This window comes from Nipponia nippon, unplaced genomic scaffold (assembly GCF_047370975.1).
Source record: "Nipponia nippon isolate SJK-2023a ecotype South Korea unplaced genomic scaffold, ASM4737097v1 scaffold_21, whole genome shotgun sequence".
Classification (NCBI taxonomy): Eukaryota; Metazoa; Chordata; class Aves; order Pelecaniformes; family Threskiornithidae; genus Nipponia; species Nipponia nippon.
In genome coordinates, this window is record NW_028262338.1 from 5,528,154 (window position 1) to 5,554,080 (window position 25,927).

General features: G+C 37.0%; 1 protein-coding gene across 4 annotated transcripts in view; it reads right to left on the minus strand.

Moving 5' to 3' along the window:
* TENM2 (teneurin transmembrane protein 2) overlaps nucleotides 1-25,927 on the minus strand; it is a 1,190,981-nt gene that overhangs the window by 315,674 nt on the left and 849,380 nt on the right. The window lies entirely within an intron of this gene.

The window sequence follows — 25,927 nt, forward strand, 5'->3', positions numbered from 1 at the left end:
AACAGATTCTTAAGATACATTTGGAAAATGGACACTTTCAGCTGTAATATATCACTCCTTACATGTTTATCACAGCATAATGACTTTTGGATTGACTATCAACATAATCATAATGATTTCAACAGTCTTTCTCTTTGACTAAAAAGAAAACAGGTCTCTCTTGGTTGTACTACTAATTCAAATATACCTGGATTTTGAAAACATGAAGTAATTAGAGAGTCCTCTTAATTTGAAAAGCACAAAAATCAATTGAGAAGTGTTATTAAATTTCATAATAACAACAGGAGAGTTTTCAGACGTAATAAACAGGAAACATAAAACCTATTTTTATTTATTTACATGAATCTTCTTGCACAAACCAGTAAGACAAGAAGCCTAATAACTAATGTATGGTCACTTTAATTCTTGTTCTTCACTGCCTTTAAGGCTTCAATGGGAAATTATTTTACTTGGTACATCTCAGATTAAAATCCTTAATAATTTTTATAAGATAATAATTTAATCTTGCACCCAAGACTCACCAGAATCAACAACGAAAACGTGTTCTGTATACCACAGTAATTTATTATATGCAAAGAAGAAAATGCAATGCAAAACGTGTCAACTTAAAGATACAAAAACAGCTGACCAAAACAACAGAAAATAAACTGCTTTGCATGCTAAAGATGTAAGACAACAAATTCACTATTTGTTAAGAGCACAAATATTTTGGACCTAAAATGCCTGCAACAGAAATAATGTGAAGGAATGACAGCTCCTGAGTTTTACATTACTGGCTTTGGGGGGAAAAAGTAATTTTAAGAGACAAGTTATACTTTTGCTAACAATAAAAATCAGACAGAGTTTACTAAACTGCCTAAATGTCTCCTTGCCAGACCTGAAATTCAAGTTTGATGTGGTATGACTAGAAGTCATTTGCAGGTATTTGGCTCATAACTAACTAGTTCAGCTTTACTTTTGACGATACAGACTTTTGATTTAAAAGCAAGGAAGGAAAAGAAGAGATTTTTCAGGAACACTCTACTGAAAGATAATTCTAAGAACAATATGCAAGTGAAGCAAAGCTATGTGAAGTGCGGAGCACAATGACTATCAATATAAAAATTTCGGTAAATAAGTAAACAAATACCATTGCAAATTTCCTCCTTTTGATGTTACCAGCAATTTTCCTAAAAATATAATACTAAAAGTTGATGAGATTGTTTTCATATTTTTCCTATTTTAAAAATAGGAGAAATGAAACATAAGTGAACACATGCATACACAGGAATATATCAAAAAGGAAGTAATGGAATTGTTTCACTAAGCTTCCCCCCCCCCCCTTCCTTTTTTGTGTGAAAATGGGACCAAATTCTTAAATGCAGTGCAATTCTTCTGTGGTACTTAAAATTAAATTAAACAATTTTAGTAGTTTGCAATTTTACAATATGCAAATTTTTGAATTCTTTACTGTCTCTATTTTCATTTTAATGAAGTTTTGCTTTCATTTCTCTTTGAAAAGGAAAAACCAGAATTAATCCATCAACAGCTTATCTATTGACATTTTATCACGTTACCCTTGAAGCTTGTGTATGTTACTGAACCTATTCTCTCTTTTTACCTCTCTGTGGCCACCTTGGGATATTCAACCCTTACAATTACAAACGGTACAGATGAGGACAACAAACTGTTCCCCCAAGGAAGCTGAGCCAGCCCTCTTTTTGATGTGAAACATCTAAAACTAATGGTTAAAATCTAAGTTCCCAAGCAGTGTTTCTCCAACAATTAAAAAAAAAAAAAAAGTTTGTTTTCAATGCCCAAAGGAAAGAATAATTTAAATGTTGAGACACTTTAAAAATAGCGTCATCTGAAGGGAAGTCTCCGTGGGTATTCCCTTCCTTTGACACTCACAGGGAGTTAAACCTAATTGCATTTAGGGTTATCTCTAGCAGCTACACTCAGAATCAAACATCCTCATGAGGACTATTGTTCTAACTAATCTACTTATTAGGCTTTTATTCAGATTTAGTACAGTCTTTTATAAAAAACATCTCAAAGGGATAGTAATGGATTTTGCAATTATCAGACAGGAAAGAATAAGACTATGACCTACAATCTTTGGCCTTGCCAAAAATTAGGAGAAAAATCTTTTGTAAGTAAATCTTCAGATCATTAAGTTAATTTTAGTCCCTATCAGATACCACACTTTACATCTGGAAAAAGTAAAGCCTGTGTGAATTTACTATGCTTTCCTCTTATACACTCCTCTAACCGCCCCCCCCCCCCCCGCCATGTCCACAGGTCCGTTTGCTCCTACAGTAACTGACAGAGAGAAAGAAATCTGCTTTCTCTACATTACTTTCAAAGATGAATGAGTAGCATGTTTTGGCTTGCTGTCTCAAGTCCCAGTTTAAGTTAAAAATCAATGCAGATACAGCTAATTTTAAGTAATAACATAAATACTAGCAACACTTTTTGAAAATTGAGAAAACAAATACTGCAATTCCTAAACCAGTCTCCTGTGAGGCATACAATGTTCAGACTAGCTGCTTGTCTTCTGCATAGCATTCAGCAAACTCATTTTCTTCTGCTTTCCTCACAGCAGCCTTTTCAGAAACTGATACTCTGCTTCCACCATTTTATTCCTTTTTGACATGTGTCTAATGCCCCTCACACCCCAGCAGGCTCCCATGAGGCCTGGCACTCTGACAAGACGTACACGACGTCTCCGCACTGTCCGACAGAAAGGCTGACAGGGAAAGGCTGTAATTACTCTCCCCATTTTCATCCCCTCTCTATCGCTATGCCACATAACCAGCAACCAGGAGGCACCCCTGGACTCCACGCAAGCAGAGGTCCCGCTCATCAGGACCCCACCCCAGAGCACTCTTGGGCCCCACAGGACAAGTCTTTCTCACAGCAAAGAGGCTGATCACCAAATATCCCGTTGGTCTTAATTTATGGTTCCTCTTTTGAGCTGGCCTAACAATGACTCGTAACTGTCACCTACCCAGGAACACCCATCACTCCTACCTCCTCTTTCTCTCTTCCATCCCATCCCCAGTTCCGTTCTTCCTTTGGAATTCTCCCCTTCGTAGTCCCGTCTGAATGGATGCTTCCAACTGTGCACTATGAATTCTCACCCTTATTAGTTTAGTCAGGTATTCCGGAATTTCACTTTTTAACATTTCCCAATAGGCATCACTGAAAGCTTGGCTATCAGTCATACAGTGTATGTTCCACCCTTCAAGATGACAGCACTTTGTTTACGATTTTTTTTTTTACAGTATGAAACCTTTTTGCATTTTATAAGGCTTGCTTTTTCCATCCATAATTCTTACGCCTCTCTGTCAACATTCATCCAGAAAGTAACTGTGGAACTTCAAATATGACCAGAGCCTAAATATCCTCCTAAGCTCTGTTCTCATTTTCCCCTCTTCTATTTATCAAGGAACATAACCCAGTTTTTACTGTTAATAAACAATAAAAAGATGGTTTATTTTTATAAACTAGCACTTCAGAAGCATTAAAAAAAAGGTCTTACGAATAAATACCCTTAATTTCTCAAGCTGCTTCCCCTCCCTCCCAATATGCACACAAGAAGATCCAGTAACAAACACTCGCTCCCATTTCTGTCACACCTATGTGGCTGAGGCTTGTCCCAGTTGTCTCCGATTGCCTCTCTACTGAACGCTTTCAAGGAACAGATGATGCTCCTCTGTTAATACCTCAGTAGATTTTCACTGCTATTTGCTCAACATTTATTACTGATCATTATGGGTTTTGAGGACTAGGACAAAAACCGTAACAACTGACAGCACGCTCTCTCAGTACTGGGCAGGTCAAAGTTCTACGTTTTCTGCAAATAAGCTTTTTTCGTTTTGTTTTTTCATCACATTCTCCCCTAACATTTTGGATCAAGCATACTGGACAGACATAACAAATGCGGTACTCTTAAGCTACATGCGTACCATTTCTGGAGGCAAATAATGATTCTGAAGAAATCAGAAAAAAGTCAGTAATACAAAAATCATGCAGAAAAGTATGGGAATATGAAGTGTTCTGTAATAAGAGAGCCATACAATTTTTCTTTTCCTATATCGTCTTGACAGAATTACTATCTGCTGTTTTACTCTATTATGTTCTATTGCACATTTTATATCCAATGTTTTGTTTCATCTTTTACAAAAGTTGTATTAATTTTTCTCTCCTCTGAAGCACATTCACCAAGCCAATTAAACTTAAAAAAGCTTTACCTGCATAGTATACTAGCCGCTCTCAAGGGGAATTATTCTCCAATACAAAACATCCACAACACATATTTTATTTTTTGAAAGTATACACTTAAGTATGTTAACACACCACCGAATAGTCATGCCAGAATGACAAATGCTACAAAGGAAAATGCTCTAATATTAGTACAAGTACATTTGAAAGCCTATTATAGTTGAGTGAACTCAACAGCACATACACCATTTTCCCTCTCCTCTGTCTACCAAAGGTAAGGTTACAAAACGGGAGTCGGAAGAATCTGTGATTCACATTGCTCTTTATAATGTCCTAAATATTACTAAACATGAGCAGCAACAGATCCACTGCACCAGGAGCTGGATTTTCCAAGTGCTCTGCACGTCTCTGATACAGAATCAACTAAGCAACTAGCTACACTAGAGATAACAGTACAGGACTTAAAATGACAAATACCTTCATTTTGTATTTTCTTCTCCTATGGACTAATAAAAGCATTAGGATGTACTGGTACTGTAAGAATCACAGGGACATGCATAATTCAGATCAGCACTTAGTAGGGTGCATTGATGTGTCTGTTTCTTTGTGCAGAAATCTGTCTACACTGAGGAACTGAAACTAAATTTCAAGTGGATTTATTTAAGTCAAATTAATTGGGTTCAACTTGTTATATTTCCGAAAAGAATTAAATGCAGGCCCTCTTAAGTCCAAATGAATATGTCTACATAGGAGTTTCAATCAATTTCACAAGACCACTTTAAAATCATGCCACAAAATCACTGGCGATTTGGATGAATCTTCTCAAATGCCCCTGAACAGTCAAGCCTCAACATCTAAAACATCCATAATTGCCTCCTAATTCAACATGGTCATTGACTCACATCAAAAGAAAAACTGTAAGTGAAACTTCATAACATTTTTTTTCTCTTCTTCACGCTGTTTCCTTCTGGTTTTGTTTTGCTTTGCGTTTCAAAGGAAGCGTCAATTTAACAACTATTGCTTCATGCTGTTAGGAATGGGTGAGTATCCCCACACGGGTCAATGACTCAGCTACGGGTCAATGACTCAGCTACGGGTCAACATCCCCATCATTTATAAAACCATAAGCCGCAACTCTCATGGGAATAATTTATTAAAAACTAAGAAAAGCTTCAGTCTCAAGTAGCAACTACAGGTACTCTAAGGTTGCTTTCTCTTTCTTTAATACCTCTTCCATGCAAGTCTTTTTCCAAAATAACACTTTACTATTAGTTCAGCCTCTGTTCCAATGACTATGTTTTTATATTTTAAACTAATGCCTGGAAAGACCAATATCTGAATTATTAGGCTAACGGGGAGAATTTGATTTACTAAAGTACAAACAAAGTATTTCTGGTAAAAGCCTGTATCACTTTTTCAAATCTAGCAATTTGAAAAACAAAAAAACCCCCTCACTAATTAAAACCAGTATCACAGAAATATGGCGAACAAATTCACATTAATCAAGTTTTACTACAAAAGTGGTCAGGTATAAAGTTTAAATTTAGAGGGAACTATATGCATTGTACTACAACCAATCGACACTTCAATTAAAGCACCCACCGCTGTTCTTTGTCACTTTTGGCAGCACACAAAACTGTAAATAAAAACTATACACAGAAGGCTAAAAAGAATTTAAAGAATTCTAAAAATAATCCCTTGAAAATAATTTTTCTCCTTATTGTGGGATACATATTGATATTCTGTACTTTTTCAGCTTGAGAGTGTAAAAAAGAATAAGTCAACCAAAATGCTACCGTAGAAATTATCTGCCACATACTACTTTGCTGCTGCTTTTGCGAGTAAGAGAATAAACCAAAGTTAGCTGCTCTTGACAAGATTGCACTTGTTTTAATTTATCAACAAATGTTAGCAGAATGGAGCGCTGTGACAGCTGCGAAATAAGCATTAAGGGATTCATAAAACAATGGGAAGAAGTTTTCCAGTACAAGCATGCAATTCTAATAGCTCTAAGTTATTATAACCACGTTGGGTGTGTGTCACCCCACCCCTCCTCCAAAACAAACAAACAAAAAAGCAAACCACCAAAACCTGATTTCTTCTGTCAAAAGAACAGTGTAAAGCTCAGGCATATGGACAGAAAAGGTAAGAAGGACGAAAGTGCTACCATGTTAGTCCTACTGACACATTGGGCATTGTTTTCCATGACCTGAATATTCCATAGGCCCTACAACATCCTGTATGCGTCTAACACTGTAGCTTATTGCTCATTGAAAATTAAGGCGGCCCCTAAAAATATAAAGAAAACTCAAAACAAATACATACAGTTGTGCTCCTAGGGAGCTGGTGATTGAGATCAATATTCTAGTGATAATAATGCCTTACAAAAAACCCCAAAAAAGCTCTTAAAGTAGTAACTTCAGCATCTGACTTTCTCATTATTCACTTATGTTCTTCACTGTTAAGAATTATTGTTTTTAAATTGTTAAGCCAAGTTAATTAATTGACGAACCTCAACGACATTTAGACCTACTTCTACTTACCGATCTCTTTCTACAGCGAGTTCTATTAGTGGGGGGAAAAAAAAATCAAATTACAGTTTTCAAGTAATTTAGTTGCTAACATCTAATTTGTCATCTGTGCCTGTAAACAATTTTGAAGAACTAGGAACTGACACACAATTCACAAGACGACAAGTAGACAAACTTACTGTCTTACTGTGTTATTTGTTGGGAAAAGAATTACAAAGGACATGATTTCAATCTCAAATTTCACCAACTATGTCTTCAGCCTCTATAGTAAGATCACCTACAGCTTTGAAACAAATTGATTCTCAGTACCCTTTGACAAAGAATGTAAGTACAATCTGTAGCAAGTCAGATTTTTATCACATCTCTAGCCTAAGGAAAAGTATAAAGCTAGAGTAAAGGTATGATGCTATATAAAGATAATCCTTCAGAATAGCCTCTGAAACTCCAGGAGTTTCTCTCAGAGTTCCTAAAAGTTTTATTCAACAGCCTTGGTTGGATTTTTCTTCCATCAAGTAGAATCGCAGAACCACAGAATCATTTAGGTTGGAAAAGACCCATAAGATCATCAAGTCCAACCATAATTTCTCAAGTCTGTCTTTGAACCAGAGCAAACTGCTAGTGTTTACAGGGACAAGAAGTCCAACAACTTCCCTGAATGTTATAAGAAGTAGTAGATTTTTCTTCGCTTTGGATCTGCCATTTGCTAGTTTGATGTTGTATAGTTCCCATATGGGGAAAAAGCAGTGAACAATCATTCCTTATTCACATTCTCTAGGTCACTCACTAATGTGCAGACTCCAGTCATGTCACCAGTCGTTGTTTTTTTTAGACTAAAGAATATTAAACTATTAAAGTCATTCTTCACAAGGAAACTATGCCATTCTTTGGGTAACCCATCTCACTGGCTCTTACCTTTTACAGTTCTACTACATCATTCTTTAAACAGAAGAATGAGAATTCAAGGCATGGACAAGGTATCATTCAAGGTACGGATATCCCACACCTTTACAGAATGGCAGCGATGATATTTGCTGTTTTGTTCTTTATATAAACTTTCCACTAGTTCCTCTTGTTTGTTGTAAGAAGGCAGTTGTTTTCATTATTATAATATCGTATGGATATCCTTTCATAGGATTGTCCGCTGTCGCACTAACATAACATTCCTGAATAGCGATAGACAATTCAGAGCCCATCATATTTCCTCATCAATTATCAATTTCACCCGCTCTTTTCTCTCCCACCCACTCAGCATCATGAGATTCTTCAGGAAATTTTTCACTGTCTTTGTCTTCACTACTCTGGATAACACCTGGCGTACAGAAAATGATCACCTCCGTACATATCTGTTTTCCCAGCTCATTTTAAAAAAAGGCCAAAATTAAGTGTGCCCCATGAATGGAACAACAAAGCGCAGGACGCGGCTCTAACACCCTCAAAAAACCAGACAAACTCAGCTCTTTCATGTAACAATGTACGTTTACCTTACACATCACGGTAGCTGCCTCCCTCTGCATGTAACACAGGCTTGTAACAGACAGACTCATCTGTTTCCTGATAGACAGAATCTAGCCTTAAGGACTCTGCCCAGTTTCCACAAACCAAGCAGTTTATAGAAGAGCCAGAAGAATTGCCTGGACAAGACAGACATACATAAACATATCACAAGTTCATGCTGTGCACTGTTAGGGAGAAAGCATTAGACACAACGACTCTAAAGGGATAACATTTTAGAGTAAATAAACGTAGGCAAGACTTCCTACATGTACCAGAAGGATATTTACGATGTGAAAAACACTGCAATATATTCTATCTAAGCTACAAATATTGAGTCATGTGGCGACTGACCTAGTTTCCTTTTCATTTTCAGTGTATTTTTAGTTATTCCCTGTTGGTTTATGTTTTCATTAAAACCTCCGAGGTATGTCCTTTTGAAGTCTGCTGGAGACTGAATGGACATATGATGCTTTGTAAAGAATACCTAGGCATTTTCCCCCAATGTTCTCTTTCTCTTGAAGTCATACTTCTAACAGGAGCTCAGCTGAAGAGCAAATAAGCATCATTTGTTTACCTCTTTATCTTATCTTTCCTTCACAGGAATTTAAATGCAAATGTGAAACAGAATGAACACCAGCAAATGCATGAACTGGTAGTGCAGTCTAATGACTAAAATCAGCAAAGGAAAGGAGACTACCGTGCTCCCTGCTTACTGCCACAGCATTCTGCAGCTGGAAATGCTAAGTGTCCTGTATATCTTGTATATCTCATTTTTGCAACTGAATTCATATAGAAATACTCTGAAAATCATCCCAGTATTTACACAGAAGTGGTGTAATTCATTTCTGTAACCTTGGGGCATGGCACGTAACATTTTATGTAGACAATTAAGGAGATAATATTGATGTGAAATAGAAAAGACAACCCAGCTAAGAAAAAAGCTCTCTGAGTGCCTCCAATTGTGCAGAAGATGCATTAGAAGGGCTTCATTTTGGGAGAATGCTGAGCTTAATTTGCAATAAGTGGAAACTTCTAATTGTTCTCAAACCAGAAATATAAAGTCAGTGAAATGGTCCACTGTTGTCAATTTTTTTTTAGTACCAAAATGGAGCATAAAACTTCAAGATTTATGCATGGACTCCAAAAGTACTACTAACTGTACCCGAATTTTTTGTTTTGCCCTTTCTCTACCACTGAATTCAGTTACAACATTAGATTTTGTATAATAAACAAGCACAAAATATTGCATAATGACCTAGCTTCAAATGAAGGCTCCATTATAGTAATGATCTTGATAATTATATTAGGACAGTCTAGGTTTCCCTACAGCTCTCTATTTTTCAAATTTAAAGAGGGTAATGTGCATGATGACAGCTCTGTGTGCTCATAAGACTATTCTTACTTTATCCTGCCTACTTTCGCATGCTCCACAAATTCAGTTTTAAGCTGCAGTTTTCAAGTATTTTGTCAATCACAGTTTATCAAATGCATTCTGGTAAGGCAGCTGTCAGGACAAGATTCAGCAATGACAAGCTGTCTTAGCTCCTGTTCATTCTATCCTTAAGTCACCAACTCTTATTTTTATCTCTGAGGAGGAGAAATACTCTGGCTAGAAAAGGATCTACCTGTTCACTCAACAGGCAGCTGAGCCACGCTGTTGGCAAGGCTCCTGATCAACAGAACTAGCAGTACCAATAAATGCTCAGCAGTCCATTTATGCTTACTTTTTCCTTATGATAAGTGCTGTTCTGAAAATACTACTGGCACTCTGCACATAGAAGTGATTGAGTAAAAAGATACAGTGCAGGTTGTCAGTTTATCTTGAAATAGCCTCTAGTGGATAGAGAAAAGCCATCCAAACCATAGCAGAAGACAGTGCTATTACACAGAATTGCCAAATTCCCCACAAAACATTCCAGACAGAATTCTGGCCTCTGTTACGCACACGCACAAACTGATGACAGCATACATCACTATTTGTGTATATAGTGAAAGATCAGTGCATACGGAAGTATTTTCTTATAAATCCTGGTAATTAAGAACTTCATGGCATCTTACTCTGTACAAATGCTGTAAGCGATATTTCATAAAGGCTAGAACTGGGATTATGCCAAACTTGCCTTTTAGCATTAATTGTGTTATCGACTATATTACCTAAAAGAATGTTCACTTATAATGACAAATCATGACTGGGAAAAAACTATAAATCTGATTCCCCCCGAGTTCTCATCATGGAAATGCCATAAGCATAAGACAGTACATAGCTTATCTCCAAATACTTTAGTTGATCAAGGTGAGTGCCATTTATCCTATACATGGTCTGCTGTGGGATGAAGGAAGGAGTCTGAAAAGTAGTTCCAGTGTTAACCTAAATCAAGTCCTTCTGCTTTAAAGGGAACAGAATGAAGATTCAGTCTTCATTAAAGAGGAAGCAAGAAAAAGGCGAAGTGGTGACTTACATTTTAGAAGTGCTGAATATTTCCTGCACCAGTTGAGATTAACAGAAAACAGTATTTGAAACAGGCTGGCATTTGAAAATAGACCGTATGTGAACTTATGACAAAATCTTCACTTGTTGTCCATCTTTTAAGTGTCCATCATTGTCCATTTATGCCATACAAAAAGGAACAGAGCAATAAACGGGCCAGAGTAGTCTCAAAACCAAGAGAAAAATCATCAGGATATGAACAGGAAACATCAAACTACCCTAAAACAATGTCTCATTGCCAACCCTAGCATGAGAGAAGGTTAGAAACAGAGCCAGAGGCGAGAGTAAGGGTGCAGGAAGAAGTCAGAGATAGGATCACAGCATGCAAACATGTCAATAAGCAGCTTGGGAATAGCTGGCCTGATGTTTCATAGCACTGTAGATTGTTTTTGTCACAGACCAAACTGAAATCAGAGGTACACAAAGGAGTATTGCATCTTAGCAACACTCCCCAACTCCCTCTTAGGGCAGCTGTTTTTGTATTATGATTCTTAAGGTCCCAGATAAAGGAAACCATAAAGCAAATGAGAGAATTTAAGTTTCATTTATACCCTATATCCTCAACTAGCTTGGATAAAAATACTGGAACAGGTGAGCAGGGGCTTTTTGCTATTTTAAAAGGAAATTCTTCCACGTATTAAATGGTGCACTTCGTTGTATCACATAACTGCATTAAGAATTTGGGTACCTGGGACCATAACGCAGATGATGTTCAGAGTTCATAATGTTAACAGGTTATTCCCAGAATTGTGAGAGTCTGAGGGCAAAATGATGGTGGCTGACCTCACTGAAAGACGATCACTACGATCGAACAGGAGCAATCCTTGTCAGTACATACGATCAACTCACAGCAACTGCTAATATTTCAGTTATACTGACTAGCAGGATGTGTAGAACACAAAGGACATTGAAATAAAAACACCAACAAAAAAATATCAAGAACGTGTAAATGACAAGTTTTACGTTTTTTTTCAGCCTTACAGAGAAGAACCAGATGTTTCTAAGGAGTTTTCTCTCTCTTGGTGTGTGTGTGTGTGTGTGTGTGTGTGTGTGTGTGTGTGTGTACAAAGGTAAGTGTTTTTCCACTAGAATAAGAAGGACATATGTTCATGTACTGGTTATTTCATGGAACTGTCTCCCTCTGTCACTGAGGGTACTGTCTACTTTAAGCGATTCTCATTCACTAGTTTTTGCAGAAACTCAGTATTGCCTTTATCATCTCTGACGTATTACAGATAAAAATCCTTTGTTCATTTTTTAATATTGTTTTATTTTTTACAGATTCACAATTCTATTTTGAACATGTCTTATTTTCAATACTAAACCAAAGTTACCTCTTCCTTCTTTTCATTGTTCTAACAGTCTTTGTCTGACATACTTATTTAGAAAATATGATTGTGGATGCGGTCCAAATTCACTGTCTTATCAGTGTCCATATCAGAGCAATTTATAAGAAGAGGCAAGGTTGGTAAGATATCAGGAGACACACAATTAGACTTCATTAACCCAGAAGAAAATCTATTCCCAGGTAGCTACTGGTAAGGGGCAAGACTGGAAAGATTACAAACACAGATCTAAAACCAGTTAAATAAATATGTACTTACTATTTCTGATAACAATACTTCAAAAGTTAGCAATGATGGTGGACAAACAGCTCTGCCGGATTTCTTACTGTAGCTCAAGCAGCACAAAAATATAGCTACAATCAAATAGCTTTCTGAGAGCGCAGAAAAAAATCCATTCCTGTGCCTCAAATTCCCATTTTTAGGACACCTGTATCAGCTGTAGCTTGGGTGGCCGGGGAAATAGTTAAGGAAAAAAAAGTGACCAGAATGTTACTCCAATTCTGCAATCTGCTGCAATGGCTTTGGGGGCTCAGGGGCAGTAGGGTGTAAAAGAAGCTAAGCTGAATAAGCCATAAGATGTCTTTTGGGCGTGGGGTAGGGTGGTTTTAGTGGTTTTTTTTGTCTCTCACGTTCTGCATCAGGAACAGCTCAGCCAAAACAGAGAACCTATTTCTGTAATTCTTATATTCTTATGAATCTATTTATTTAGATTCAAACCATTTCCTTAGAGTAAGTATTGTTATTTTTAAGTGAGAAACTGAGGGCACATAACGTTACTCTGGCTTGACACCCCTGTTCATCCTCACAACAAAAGACAGCTAAGTCTGTCTTAAACTAGTGGTAGAATGGGTGCTCCAGCGTTAGCCAGTCTGCCTAGAAGAATAAGAAAGAAGAAAGCCAATTAGGTCTTGAAGAAAACAAGGTAGAGTATGGAGAAAGTAGTAAGGTCCAGTATTCCACAGAAAGAACTTTTGCCTCTCCAGTAGCTTCCAGTATTTAAAACTAGTCCTAGTATTTAAAACTAACGCCGGAGCAAACCTATACCAATGGGAAGAAAAAATCTGACTGTCAAGAAGTCATCCCAGTGACAGCGTGACTCTTGCCTCTTTCAAGCGAAGCCAGCTAGTCACCTAAAATGAAAAGATTTCACCTCTTACCACTCGTGACTCACTGAGACCTTGGTATCAATGAGAGACTCGTTAAAGTAACCATCATATGTTCTATATCTAACTCAGTATTGTGTGTCCTAGGGTTGCCATTCTGGACACCTACAAAAGAGTGAAAGAGCAAGAGAATCATTCTGTGCTACCTCCTAGCTATAGCCCTTCCCCCTCTCAGCAATCTTCCACTATGACAACATGTATAATACTCCATAAAAGAAAACGAGGATTTACATCATTGCTCTGTTACATTACAAATGGAAAAAAAAAATGGTCCGAGATAAGCAAGACAAAATAAAACAAATTCTAGATTAGAGGGTGAGGCAGAAGAGATCTACTGTTCAGCTCTGTAATTAGTCTGATGTGTACTGCAGGAACAGATGAAGGTGTAAAGGTAAAGCCACAAATTGACCATGAAGTAACAGTGCAAGGAAGGTACTGTTAGATGTATCAGCAAAACACACCAGAAGTAACAAGGCTTCAGCTGAAGAATGTGTATCAAATTTGAAGTTTAATGATGTAGATAATTTAGAAGATATGGAAGAAAATACCTAGAACATTAAGGTGCTTATAAAAAGCGACTTGCAAAAGGGTTGCTTAGTCTGGAGAAGCCAACTGTAGGTTAGGAAAAAAAGTTGTATTAGTGATCAATCACTCAACGTGCCCATTAACAGTAGAAGAAACGATGACTTAAATTTTAGCAAGACACATTGATACTGAATGCTCCAAAATATCTACTAACCAGGAGGTTATTAACAAATGAAACAGATTACCAAGAAATGCGTAGAGCCAGTGTCACCGAATGCTTCCAAGAATAGGTCAGGGAAATACCCAAGGGATAGCACCCTTGGATGGAGGATGATTGGTCCCAAAAAAGAAAACCCAACCCAAAAACCCCACCAAATACACACAGGGATGACCTTAGGTGTAAACAGAAACCTAAGTAAGTCCGAAGTTTTTCTACGTATTGAGCAGGTTCTTGCTCAGTATAGTGACCCTCAAAAATTTTTAATCACCTGACTTTTGTTTGTCCACTGCACAAGGAATTTAAGCACTTTACTCGAGGTTGCAAATCTCACTCCAGAAGCAAGGATTATCAGAAACAGCACTCAGTACAGCATGTGTATGCAAGTCCTTTTGTGGATCTGAGTCAGCGTGTCCCTTCCAACTCTTGTTTCTAGGACTAAATGTAAAAAATAGAGTTTCGTTTGTTTGTTTTGAAGTGCAACGGTTCAATTCTTTAGCCATCACAGTGACTGACAGAAGCTCAGCAAATCCTCCAAAGACAGATCCTGTTCCGTGTTCTCCTTTTTCACTCCATATCTACACCAAATTAATCGAGATGTTCATACAAAAACTGTACCTCATGTTCACAGCTAGTCTTCCTGGTGAAAAACTGCTAAAAAAGAAATTACATAAGTAGTTTCTGCCTGTTCATTGCACACTGCATGCCGGCATATAAAGGAGCAATAAACTGAAAAACCTGCAGGAAAAGTTGGAGTAAGAGTCAGCATACCTTAAAAGACAGCTAAGTAGGTGAGAAAACAAACATGCAACATAATTGGTTACAATTCTGTTAGATCTAGGAAAAAAACAAGTCAAAAGCCCCAAGGACTAAGAATTAGAGAGGACTGTCCTGAAGAAATATGTTCAGATTGTAACAGGTGTAGCCGAGCGTTTTATTCCTCTAAGACAAATAAACTTAACACCTCACACATCCTTTCAGATAAAGGATTAGATACCGTTCAAACACTAAGACTCTATTTAGAATGAGGCAGGGCAGGGGGCTGGCCCCACATCTAGGCCATACTTCCTCTCCTTCACCCTCCTGCACGGCACTCTCGGTACAAGCTTCTACATGCTTTTTGTGCTGGGCACAAATACTGAACGCATCACTATTTTTCAGTGGATCCAATAGGATGGAAAGCATGCTTTATGTATAAAATACTACACAGAACTTTTAGTTTGCCAGCTAATGTAAAAATATGCCAAGAGAAGAATTTAAGAACACAATACAAAGAACTTTCACATGCCAGGAGGTTTTTGGGGTTTTTTTTAGCTTTTCTTTTAGTACTAGCCATTGGATCAATTTACATCAGTCTGAAAAAAGGAACAGTTACTTTAAAAATAATTTTCCTCTGTCTATGTATGTAATATCTCCCCAGTAAGAGAACATGGTGCAGTATCTCCCCTCAGAAACAGGCATACTAAAATGTATTTTCATGATGGTGCACAAAAATGAACAAGGGTTTAACACGCACAGTATGACAGAAATTTTTATATAATTGTGAAGAAAGCAGAATGAAGAGATGCAGTGACAGGACTCTTCCAAAGAGAGATGTTACTTAAGCACTGCCAGCAAGATGACCACTGGTTCCTGTTTAGTTTTGCAGGAAAGACAAGAGAAAGGTAGTAGAAATGTATTCCAGACTTCTTAGAAGGCTATATGGAGATACAAGAACACAGGCAGAAGACAATTCAAGTGAGCGAACGCATCATTAGAAACTCATTTTCTCAACAGTGGACAGACTGTGCCTCGGCCCAGCAGTAATGCCCCAGCTGTCATTTCTTCATTTCTTTTATCACGATACCCCTGATGTGGCTGGCTAGGGACTGAGTGGTCATTAAACTGGGATGTTAAATACCTCACCAGTCACCCATGGCCCATGAGCTGTACGAGTTGGGCTATTGTGTGGTGCACGTAAGGTATTAAATCATCTGGGAGTAAAGGCATATATTAGAAAGTATGACTTAAAACCAAACCTTTACTATATGCAATGATGTTTATCGTTCATAATGTCTATATAGCTGCTGACCATGTTCCAACACAGAGAAACTTAAGAGTTGTAAAACCAGCACTCTTCTGAACTAGGGAGCGAACAGAGTTTGGCAATGGTGACAAAGCAGAAGCTCTGCTTTATGGAAGAAGTTGCAAATACCGGACAATTCATATATTCACTGATGAAGCAACCAATGGCACTCAGACATTTTAACTCGTCTTTCACAACTGAAAGGCCTTTTTTGTCTTAGCTTCTTTTTAGAATTACTCAGTCTTATTACTTCATCACAAGCATTTGCAACTATTTAAGTTTCCACATATCAAATCCTATTTTTCAGTAATGACAGACCCTAGATAATCATCTGGTACATAGAGATCATTAGGAAAATCAAACCTATAATAACAGTACTTCACAAAACGCGCAACTACGAGGTGGAACATGTTACTTCTGAAAGGTGCAAGTAAGCAACGTCACAGCTGAAGTAGCCTTTTCAAAAACAAATATGCCAAAGTTTAACTTTCTGACCCTTCCTTTTACAAGCTGACACTGACAAAACCCTTTTAAGCTGTTACTTACTGGTCAACATCTCCAGCATGCATAAAAAAAAATTAGGGGTGGGATCTTGTTTACCTAACTTAGATGCTTAGACCGTGCCCAAATTCTTGACAGTGAAGCCAAACCTCCTATTCTGTACAGTCAGCGGAGAGAAATAAGCACTCTGGAGACATGTTCAGAGGGAGATCTTGTCTACCTAACTTAAATGAGTGAACCCAAGACAGAATGGTCTTCCTCTGGCAAGTATCCAAAAGTATTCATCACCCTCTACTGACTCTATAAGGAAATCAATTCTTGAGTTGCAAAATTGCTTCATTAAGCACAAGCTAGGCACAGAATTATGCAGACTAAACCTGTGCTTTGGACACTTCGTTCTTTTAATCCCCAGAACACAGCATAAAAACAACCTTGCTAAAAAAATGCTCTTGCATGACTGAGTAATATAAATTGATACAGCAGACAAGTAAAAACGTTAAATTTAAATGTCACTAAGCACGAACAACCCTTGGCTGCATTAAGGTATGAGTTGTTCAGCCCAGGCAATGATATACTACGAAGAGACCTCAAGGCCTGTGATTAAGCCTACATCTCCAGTATGTCAGAAAATCCTAGACACCCACTTCCACTACTTCTCACCAAATTCCTGTTGCTTTATTCCTGGATTCTGAATGTCCAAGGATGTCCACTCATGCACAGGTATTCAGATTCCATAACACATCACCAGTTTGAGGTAAGATGCGTATAAAGGGCCAAAAGAATTTTAAATTCATCCCCCAAAATCATACCTAATGACTCTCTAAATGGAGAAGTGGAACCTTCTTGATACTGAAGTGACACATTGACTTCTTGAGTAATCGTGACAACTTATACACGGGATTTGCCATGCATCCCATCACAGAGAGAATATATTGAGAGAGCACTCTACTGCAATTCCAGCAGATAAATATCAGTAACTAACAGCACATTCACGTGCTAGACTACTTACGTATACATAGAGATTCAATGCACTATTATATATTATCAGATCAGTTCTATTTATTTAGACAATTTATTCAGACTGCCCAATTTTATTTCAAGGTATGCACAGAAGTTTTTTTAAAATAATTTTTGAGGACTTAAGTTGTGGATTTTCCCAGAACATCTATGATGTTCCATGAATCTTCACCTAAAAATGAGCGATTAATGGATCTAAGTGGGAAATTTAGGATAGTAACTACATTGCATATAGCAAATACAATACATAAATATCGCCGCAGTCTCCCTTACATGAAATTAGGTACAAAGGAAGACTATATCAACAGAACTATGAGATACTGAATTAATTTACCTTCAAATATTAGAAGCAGTAAATTTTCTGCTCATTTCCAGCTTTCTAAGAATCATCTTAATACTAAATATGTTAATGTATCTATACTCGTTAATGCATTTTTATACTACAATGTTCTTCACAGGACCCTGTGGTTAATAAACATTAGGTATACTATGTTTATTTGGTTTTAAACGGTAATTATCTTGGCTTTCAGAAAAAGAAAGAAAATCTCATCGAATGTCACACAGTCTAAAAAGAATGCAAGCGAGGAATGGTAAAGCACTGTTGTTATAAACTCTCCTTGTTTTCTTTTTGTTCGGTTCATCTAAGACAGCTAGATATATAAAACCCAGGGTGATTAAAAAGAATATTTAGAACTGGTTATTCAGATGTACCTGCCAGAGCTGCATAATCAAGATGGATAACATCCGTCCTACAGCAGAAACATTTCTCCTTTTTGCAGTCACCTTTATAATTTAACTAGCCTGAAGATTCTGTTGAACTGCAAAAACTAAACATGATTTTAATGTCACTGTCAATCAGTTAATTTCTGGTTCTACTTTTCATCATCAAACAAGTATATCTACAACCCTCCTTGCTCCATCCCCCTCCCTCCCCCCCAAATTCTGATTTGTGCTAACTGCATACACAAAACAAAAGATGAGAGAGAACTGTAGCTATAGCTATGGCAGCATACCTTTCACCGACAGTGACATACTTTACTGTTTGCAGAGTAAATAAATTGTTTTTCTACATTAGGATTATTCATCTCTCGCATCTCCACAATGCTGCTTTAGAACTGGGCTGTAAAACAAAATAAATTAATCTGTTATCGTATCATTAAACTTAGTAAGCATGTTTTATATCCCATTTTTCCTCAGTACTTCTCCTGTATAGGCCCAAACCCCTACATAACCGATCACTTACACTTTTTTCACTTTATGTTTTTTGTGTCAGACCATCATCTTCTTCAATTAAATGCAGACATGGACTCTGAAGACAGCTACTTAAGGTCATGCTAGTGGGAAATTACAAGGTTTCAGCTCCCCAACTATACTAAAGGTTTGTAGGCATTTTAATTCTCCAGCAAGTTAATACTTAATTTCTCTTGCTTTGCTTACTTTACAACCAGAGGGTTTTCTCCCCACTGTTGAGAGCACCTTCTTCTTTAATGATATCAATACTATCTAACGATCTATGCGATGTTCACTCTTCCATAGATCTAATGTTTAATGTCTTTAGCACGTCCCTGACCTTACTATTTTGGGGAACAGAAATACAGCAAGAAAGGACAAACAGAGGTGATTGGGTAAATGAGTTTCCCAAATCATTAACACCATGAAGAGCAAGGATTCAGTGCGTTACTTCAGCTTCATAGGATATAATTACATGTTTTGATTAGCAGATATATTTTCCCAGCCTCAGGTGTCAACAAGGGTTCAAGTGTATAACATGTATAAATGGGTGCTAATTTTACTAGTCATGAAAATGTGTTTTGCTAATTACATTTATATCATCTTAGCCAATTTTCATTCAATATTGCTTCTCTGTAGTACATCTTCCTGTTTATTTCCTTACAATGACATTTGAGCTCTTCCAAATGACACAGAGATTCTAAAATCCAGTAGGCACGACAAGTTACTTCCCCACTGAACATCTGTCCTAGCCATGAAAAAGTAACAAGATTTACAGAAGTCTATACAATTTTGTGGTCATTTCTGTACCTCTGTGAATTGTATCCCATTTAGGATGTTATCATCTGGGATTAAAATCTTATCGCAAAAGTGGTGCTCTTCTTTCGCCCAGGTGACTGCTAGGAGTGTAAGAATTTCTGATTGTTGACACCAAAAAAGAAGGGAGCGAGCCTCTTTTAAGAGAGTGAAGGCCTCTTCCCTGCCCTGCTGTTTCCTGACAAAGTTCTTCATGTTTTGCCAAGAGAAATGAGATGAGGATTGACAACGGAAAGAAGCTCTTTTCAGACAACTAGACATAGAATGGTTTGAGTTGGAAGGGACCTTTAAAGATTGTAAGATTGTCTACTTCCATGCCCTAATCAAAACCATTATGGAAAATATTTAAGGCTTTGAATAGGAACTTGGGATAAAACTATTAACCACAACCTGCTGGAAATTGGAATGCCTAAGTAAGAGCATGCTTCTACAATTCAGACTGCAAAACAAGAAAACACCAATGACCCAAAAGGAATGGTAATATAGTTTATACATCATGTTCTCTTTGAGTATTTTCCAAGAGCAATGTGGTGCATGAATGGCGTATAGACGAGAGAGCGCTCTCTTCCCCACACCATCGTGTTACTCATTGTTATGTAGGAAATTGAGCAGTATGAAATGAGTCCACTACCTCTTCTGCTGCTTGTGCCTCTCAGTATACTGAAAAATTCATCAGGATGCTGAATTGCTGCTACTTACAGGCACATACAGCAGCACAAGGAAAGTAAGCACCTTTATAACCGAAATCTTACTCTTCAGGCATCTTTGTTGTATATTTAAACGTGAGGCAAATCCTTAAAAAGAAAAGTTATGAAACTTAACTTTTCAGCATCAGATTAACCTTCTAACCTAACTAGTGCTAAGACCTCTTACCTACCTCGTATAATTAAATGGTTAATATGAAGCCATAATTCACTTGAGAACATGAGCCAGTTTTAGCAAACAGCTAAAGACCTCCACAGTTCAGTCCTTCAGCTTACAGTGTGGCCTCATGCAGTGTTGGCATGGCTGAGGCAAAACTTTAGAGCGTGTAAGAAAGAACAATAGGCCAAGAACAGAAAATTTCACAGTATGGCTTCAGGAGTTGCGTGAATGCATGTGATAAAATATTGGTTTAATCTACTCAAGGTCTGCTCTTGCCACTGATACTTCAAGACCCTTACTAATTATTATAAACATGACTAACTCCAAAAAATAATTAAGGGGAAAATCACATGGCAATTACTAACATATTCAGACTATGTTAAGTTACTGCAGAACAGTACTAGCATAGGGACTGCATTTATAAGCTTGCGCACGGATTGATATACCGTAATTACTAACAACTGACAGACTTTAAAAACGATATTAAGAACTTAATGCAAAAACTTTCATAGTGAACAGATTTAAAAAAAAACCTAACCATGCTTCCAAAAATGAGTACAGGTGATCTACATTTCCCTCATAAATATTCTGAAATAGTATTTACAGAATAAATACTACATATTCTTCTGATAAGACCTGAAGACACTTTGCATCTAATTCAGTACGTAACAAAAATACTGTTAGAGTGCCAGTTAGGCTTTAGGATAAGTACTTGAGCACCATTGAGAGTATTTTTAAAGAATACAGTGCCAATACCCTTACAAAAAAAAAAAGTTAAAGATTAGAAGTTTCAACTTGTAGTAGGTACAGTATGGCAGATAACTGAGCCATGCAACACCTCACTGAAGCTGCACGCAAAGCTGATGACAAAACGTAAGCTTTAAAAAACAGTAAGTAGACATCTGTAAACTATGACCTTAAAACTACCATCATATGGCTGGGCACAACAGACCAAGTGTGATTTTTTTTTTTTTTTTTACTTCTGCTCCTTTGCATGAGTTATGTGTCTTCAGAATTATCTAGTTGGATGGAAAGACGTAATTGAAGCCATCAGATTTATGGTGAGAGGCTTCTTTTCTTTTGCTTTACTCTAAAGGCTGCAGATAGCTTTGCCTGTGTTTTAATATTTTAAATTTGAAAAATGGGAGCAATAAGGACAAACTCAAAGATATTGTATGCATGTTCATTTTAGCGGAGTCATCAGTACTATTTAGTTACCAATGGACAAAACCTCTTCTGTCATATGCTGTTGCTAAGGTTTTAAGCATAAGCAGCCTCATTTCAGCGAATGAGAGTTCTCACACACGAAGATAAATGCATGTTTAAGTGTTTTAATCACAAGGGGATTAAATGTGCAGAATCTGCACTTGGCTAGAAAAATTAAAAAATAAAATTTTCTGGGTTTTATTTCTTTCCATTAAAGTTATTCTTACTATCTGCAATAGCTTTTAGGAAGTATGAACAAAAGCACTGTGGACAGCACAGTATTTCATGTATATGAAGAATGCTTGAAAATTATATTTTTGGGGTTTTAATTGTTTATACATCAAGTCAAGTCAGCTGCCATAAGAGAAAAATTGATACATTCATGCTGTGTGTTATGAACTCTTAATTATTGGAACTCCTTTTCAATCTTGACAACTTATATATTAATTTGTTCTGGATTTCTTTGGGTTTTTTTATGTTATTTCTGTTAATAACAGAGTAAGGTTATACATCATACTTTTATTTCTGATCATTAGAAATGTAAAGCACAACAGGAGCCAGTAACTGTAAGGGAGGGAAAAAACCCTTAAACATAAGGGGGGGGGGGGGATAAAAGGAGCAAAGTTGTGCTAAAACTAAAACTGGATGAATTATTGAAGACCAATTTTGCTTTTATCTTCAAAAAGGCAATACATTAGGATTAAAACTTACAATTAAAATAAGAATTGTGTACAATAATATTTTTTTTTAAAATCAATGAATTAAAGGATATTTCGGTATCACAGACATACTCACGTCAAGAACAACAAAAGTTGAGCCCACAGCTTTCAATGAAATACTTGAGAAAAAACATAAAAGAAATCTCTAACCAATTAGTGATCATCTCAGAACACTCAGAGAGGACGAAGCGTCCCAGAGGAACAGAAAGCAATATCTGCCTTTACAAAGTGAGGGGTAGGGGAGGAAAAGGAAATTAATAGACCTGTCGGCTTAACTCTGATATCAAATGACATGGAACCAATTGCTAAACAGGAATTTTGTGAAGATAAGAAATGAAGATAAGGAAGAGTCAACACAGATTTGTTACGAGTGAATTAGAGAACCAATTCAAATTTGTTTCTTTAGCTAAAAGGGATGGGGTACTCTTGGAAAGAATTTCAACATAGTGTACCAGATGATATGTTTTATAGCAATTTAATCTTCACCATGAAAAGACAATGCAAAGATGCCTGGCCCAAGGCAGAACTAACAAGTTGTTCCTGAAAGATACTGCAGAGTGTTTCTATCCTTAAGGACTACAAACTCGAAAGCTGGTTATCCTAAGAAACTGTGGTATGTATATTTTATTTTATATTTTTTTAAAAATTGACAATAAGTCTTTCAGAAATCACCCACTAAATCAACAAGTAAACATCTGACCCAGCTCAAAGAAAGGGAATAAAAACCAGGTGTACATTTCAATCATGCATACTACAAACATACACTACATTTAAAAATAGTCCATGAATATTATATTATGATATAAATATTATTTATGACAGTTCCTACAGTGGAGATTTTCAAGTGAAAAGAAGAAAAAAGTGTTTCAGAAAAACATGAAGAGAAATACAACTTGCTAGAGAAGCCGTAGAAGGAAAGCAATCCCCGCTCCCCTGCATCTCTCAAACTTATTTTGAAGTGACAGGGAAACAGATGATGTGCCACATTTTGTAAATTGTTACCGAACAGACCAGGTGAAGAGGAACGCATCCTTCAAAAAGCCATAGACAGCAACCATTTCAGGGATATGCTAAAAAAGCTTCCCTCCACATCTCTAAGTACACTCAGAGAACAGTATTAAGGATTTTTTATTTTGTATTACACTATTTGTCACAAATCTAGCAAGTCCTTGTTGTGATGGTAAAATAACAACTTTGGCCTGGATAGGAAATCCCAGAAACTGAACCGTCAGGTGCGGAACGGAACTGAGCCACTCCGACGTTTCACATGCATTTACTTCTCCATTTTCTCGGGTAGTGACGAAGGGACTGCCTGAAAAGTAAGCCAATTCTTAACATACAAATAAGCAATACTATGCAGTTATTACAAGCCACGTTAGCCTAAAGCCTAGTCTAGGCTTTAAACCCTCAGTGGTGTTTACCATATGTTGTAACTAACTTGGCTCTTTGTTAACATCTTCTGGACATCAAAAAGCGTGTCAGTCTCCATTCACAGTTTAGCACTGTGCAAACAGTGCTGTCTGATTTCAGAACACACAAAAATTCGGTACCTGGTTACACTTATTCTTCACCTATAGAAGCTTTATTTGGGGAGCTATTTTCAATGATAAAGACTTGACACTTTCTAAAAATCCCATTTCTTTATTGCACTGAAAAGACCGCTAGCAGATGTAAAGCACCTTTCTCCTACTGTGCTGTACACCCAGTCTGCACATTAGAAGCTTGCATAACTCCTGCTATAAAACATCCTAGCTACTATTTATTTGCTTAATTCACAAGTTAAAATTTTCAAGCAAAATCTAAAGACACCATTACCTCGCTCAACCCAAGCACACTTTTGATATACTTTCAGGCTATTATTAGTCCATCTAGTTATTCAGAACCAACAAGATGTAAAGAGTGAATTTCTAGGTTAGCACAGCATGCCTTTGGGTAGCATTACATAGCCTGGGAAGTGAAATAATCATCATAAAAATACATGGCCTGCCATGCAGATGTTACTTTAACAAAACGAACTCTGTATTTAAAAATCAGAAAAAAAGAGATGAACAATATTTGAGATGCAATGACATCACTACCACAGCTTTAATAGCCCTCAAATCTCAAATATATTTTAATGCTAAATTAGCTTATAAAGCATTTCTACTTTCCTACTGTGAAAATCATTGCCAGCTTTTGTTATGAATTACACTGTACTTTTAGGACTTCTGTCAGGGTGAATGTTATTTACAAACACCTATGTACTATTTAGCATGCCTGAGGTAAAAGAAAAAGAACAAAATCCGAAAAACAATCAAACAAAAAAAAACCCTTTAACTCTTACGTATCTAATACATACGGCAACTATTTGTGGTGTACATCTTTGAAAGGCCAAGAGCCTCCAGCTTATCTTCTCCTTTTCAAAGAGAAAGAAAAACTATTGAGGAGAGAAATAAAATGAACAGAAATTACACTATACCATTTTCATATACCTTTATTTCAATAGCAACGTTAACATAGAACTGTCTTTACCGTTGTTAGTAGTACTTACACAGCAAGCGTACTGCAGAAGAACAAATATTTTCCATAATTAATTCACAGTGTAACATGTGGTTTGTCACTTAGCTATTGATGAAAACATTTAATTTAATAAAATTCAGCCTTTTCCTCTGTATTCCCTCTCCACATTCTATTGTCACTAATTACAGCACCTTCTCTCTCTCTCACACGCACACAGGGAAAGCTGCCAAGCAACTCCCGCCGGAGCCAATGTCATGGCTACTTTTCAGATTACTAGGAGGGAATATGTAAACTGCACTGCCAAGTACCCTATCCGTAGGGATTAAGCGTGTCATTTCAGAATCCGTAGTCTCAGATGAGTCAGTCTGAAGTCCTCTTGCCCCACTCCGATACCTCAGTCAAGTCATGCCTGCTGGCAGCTAGTCACCTTATACTCTACTGTTGCCAAAGTTAAACTATGAATGCTTATGTTTAAATTGGGCACCAAAATATTTTAGTACCAAAGGTCCTCATTCATAGCCAAAGTATTACCTAATTAATATTTAAATTAGATATCGCAGTTTTCCCCAAGAGGTCAGAAAAACTGAATTTTGATATGGTTACAGACAGACGTTTGTTAAGCCAATGAAATACGCTGCATCTGCAAAAACTTCTATCACCCTGTTTTGTTAATGCCTGTTTAGAAACACACTTGTGCTGAACTATTTTGCTCATTATTCTTTATTTCTCATTAGTTTATCAAATGTCGAACGAAAACAAAGCCAAAAAAATCCCCTCACTCTCACATTTTAAACATTTGTCATTTCTTGAGATGTAAGTTTGTGAAATTAAAAAAAGAAAATAAAGAGGCATTTATTGTAAGTCATCTCTGGTCATAGTTTGCTCACCCAGATACAAAAGAGACTAACTCAACTGGGCCGCCTCAGTTAGAATGACATTTGCTATTACAGGTAAAGCAGGAGCCATGTCTTTTGTTGGTCAATTCCACACAGAGCCATCTCCAGAGCAGGTATCTGCAGCAGAAAGGGCTGCAGGGAGCT